This window comes from Carassius auratus, unplaced genomic scaffold (genome assembly GCF_003368295.1).
Source record: "Carassius auratus strain Wakin unplaced genomic scaffold, ASM336829v1 scaf_tig00037836, whole genome shotgun sequence".
In the NCBI taxonomy this organism is placed as follows: Eukaryota; Metazoa; Chordata; class Actinopteri; order Cypriniformes; family Cyprinidae; genus Carassius; species Carassius auratus.
In genome coordinates this window covers 20,001-24,000 of record NW_020526410.1, presented here as the reverse complement: position 1 = coordinate 24,000, position 4,000 = coordinate 20,001, and positions in this window count along the sequence as shown.

Below are 4,000 nucleotides of genomic sequence, written 5' to 3'. Positions count from 1 at the left end.
CTAAAGGTTAAATTTTGCCAATATCTCCCTTACTGTACGTACAGTACATAATTATTCTTTAAAAACAATTACTGTAAATCACCAAAAGGGGTTTTTTTCATGTTCCAAAGGTTGTAGTACGTTTGTAGTTACAACACTGATATAGTAGAGGTGAAATTGTCAATATCTCCCTTACTGTATGGTCAGTACATAATTAATCTTAAAATACAATTACTGTAAATCACCAAAAGGGGTTTTTCATGTTCAAAAGGTTGTATTATGTTTGTAGTTACAAGACGGACTAACTACAGGTGAAAGTTTGCCAATATGTAACTTACTGTATGTACAGTATATAATTATTCTTCAAAAACAATTACTGTAATTGACCAAAATAGTTTTTTCAAGTTCCAAAGGTTGTAGAATGTTTGTAGTTACAAGACTGATCTACTACAGGTGAAATTTTGACAATATCTCCCTTACTTTATGTACAGTACATAATTATTATTTGAAAAACAATTAATGTAAATCACCAAAAGGGTTTTTTCATGTTCCAAAGGTTGTAGTATGTTTGTAGTTACAAGACTGATGTACTACAGGTGAAATTTTGCTAATATCTCCCTTACTATACGTACAGTACATAATAATTCTTAAACAATTAATGCAAATCACCAAAAGGGTTTTTTCATGTTCCAAATGTTGCCGTACGTTTGTAGTTACAAGACTGACTTACTACAGGTGAAATTTTGCCAATATCTCCCTTACTGTACATACAGTACATAATTATTCTTAAAAAACAATTACTGTAAATCACCAAAAGGGTTTTTTCATGTTCCAAAGGTTGTAGTACGTTTGTAGTTACAAGACTGACTTACTACAGGTGCAAGGTTGCAAATTTCAACCTTGCTGTGCATGCAGTACATAATTAACCTTCAAAACTATTACTGTAATGGTTTTTATACTATATAAACTGTATTTTCTATCACCCTACACCAACACTACACCTAAACCTACCCCCTCACAGAAAACTAATGGCAAATGTAAAATTCCAGAAAACACTGTTTTTTTTTTTTTTTTTTTTTTTTTTTTTTTTAAAGCCTTTTGTTTTACTGGAACACAGGACGTGTCCTCATAAACCATGTTTACGTTGTAGTACCCATGAAATTATACACATTTGTGTTCTCATAAACCATATATACCAGTACACACAAAATTAAATAAATATATAATAAATCAATAAATATGAATATAAATATAAATAATCTGCTGTAGAATTTAAAAACAACAAGGAGAGTATTACAACCTTTAGAACATGAAAAATGTGAATTAGGTGAATTAGTTTTTAATGGAAATATTTGTGTACTGTACAAGCAATAAATGTGTTATTGTGAAAATGTAACCTTTAGTAAGTCAGTGTGGTCACTACAAATGTAAAGCAAACTTTAAAAAAAAAAAAAAAAAAACTCTTGGTAAATTTGAGTTTTTTTTCCCCAAGAATAATTATGCACTGTCTGTACAGTAATGGAGATATTGAAAAACTTTCACCTGTAGTAAGTCAGTCTTGTAACTAGGAATATACTACAGCCTTTGGAGCATGAAAAAACCCTTTTGGTGATTTACAGTAATTGTTTTTTAAGAATAAGTATGTACTGTACGTACAGTAAGGGAGATATTGGCAAAATTTAACCTGTAGTAAGTCACTCTTGCAACTACAAACATACTACAACCTTTGGAACATGAAAAAACCCTTTTGGTGATTTACAGTAATTATTTTTCAAAGAATAATTATGTACTGTATGTACAATAAGATATTGACAATTTCACCTGTAGTAAGTCACTCTTGTAACTAAAAAAAAAAAAATTCTATAACCTTTGGAACATGAAAAAACTATTTTGGTGATTTACAGTAATTGTTTTTTTAAGAATAAGTATGAACTGTACGTACAGTAAGGGAGATATTGGCAAAATTTCACCTGTAGTAAATCAGTTTTCTAACTACAAACATACTACGACCTTTGGAACATGAAAAAACCCTTTTGGTGATTTACAGTAATTGTTTTTTAAGAATAATTATATACTGTACGTACAGTAAGGGAGATATTGGCAAACTTTCACCAAAATTTCACCTGTAGTAAGTCACTCTTGTAACAAAAAAAACAAATTCTACAACCTTTGGAACATGAAAAAACTATTTTGGTCAATTACAGTAATTGTTTTTGAAGAAAAATTATGTACTGTACGTACAGTAAGGGAGATATTGGCAAACTTTCACATGTAGTAAATAATTATTGTAACTAAAAACGTACTACGACCTTTGGAACATGAAAAAAACATTTTGGTGATTTACAGTAATTGTTTTTTAAGAAAAATTATGTACTGTACGTACAGTAAGGGAGATATTGGCAAAATTTCACCTGTAGTAAATAATTCTTGTAACTACAAACATACTACAACCTTTGTAACATGAAAAAACCCTTTTGGTGATTTACAGTAATTGTTTTTCAAAGAATAATTATGTACTGTACGTACAATAAGGAAGATATTGACAAAATTTCACCTGTAGTAAGTCACTCTTGTAACTAAAAAAAATTCTACAACCTTTGGAACATGAAAAAACTATTTTGGTCAATTACAGTAATTGTTTTTGAAGAAAAATTATGTAATGTACGTACAGTAAGGGAGATATTGGCAAACTTTCACCTGTAGTAAATAATTATTGTAACTACAAACGTACTACAACCTTTGGAACATGAAAAAAACATTTTGGTGATTTACAGTAATTGTTTTTTTAAGAACAATTATGTACTGTACGTACAGTAAGGGAGATATTGGCAAACTTTCACCTGTAATAAGTCAGTCTTGTAACTTCAAACGTACTACAACCTTTGGAACATAAAAAACCCTTTTGGTGATTTACAGTAATTGTTTTTTTAAGAATAAGTATGTACTGTACGTACAGTAAGGGAGATATTGGCAAAATTTCACCTGTAGTAAATCAGTTCTGTAACTACAAACATACTACAACCTTTGGAACATAAAAAACCCTTTTGGTGATTTACAGTAATTGTTTTTTTAAGAATAAGTATGTACTGTACATACAGTAAGGGAGATATTGGCAAAATTTCACCTGTAGTAAGTCAGTCTTGTTACAACAAACATTCTACAACCTTTGGAAAATGAAAAAAAACTATTTTGGTCAATTACAGTAATTGTTTTTGAAGAATAATTATATTCTGTACATACAGTAAGTTATATACGCAATTTTCACCTGTAGTAAGTCAGTCTTTTAACTTCAAACGTACTACAACCTTTGGAACATGAAAAAACCCTTTTGGTGATTTACAGTAATTGTTTTTAAGAATAATTATGTACTGTACGTACAGTAAGAGAGATTTTGGCAAACTTTCACCTGTAGTAAATAGTTATTGTAACTACAAACGTACTACAACCTTTGGAACATAAAAACACCCTTTAGGTCAATTACAGTAATTATTTTCTAAGAATAATTATTTACTGTACATACAGTAAGGGAGATATTGGCAAAATTTCACCTGTAGTAATTCCGTTTTGTAACTACACATGTCCTACAACCTTTGGAACATAAGAAAAAAAAAAAAAACTTTTGGAGACTTATATATTTTTAAGAAAATAGCTTGTGTACAGTAAATACAGTATGGGATATAATGTATGTAGCGACATATTAGATTAAATATTTTCAGTCAGTTTGCCCACAACGCATTTACTGTGGCATTGAAAACATAATTTGTATTAATTATTGGACTTCATTTTGTGCTGAGAGGTAAATTTGCAGACGTTCCCTAAAGCAAGCCTAGGCGAATATCCAGCGAATATCAAACCTAAAACTAACTTTACCGCGCTCATTCTATCCTATAAACACACACGTGTTACAGAGAGAAGTATGTCCACAAATAGGGCTGGGAGAGGCATTTAATAGACAGAGCCGTAGATCGCTGACAAGCTACGCCATATCGCGTTCATTATCGAAGGCGATTCATCTGCGATA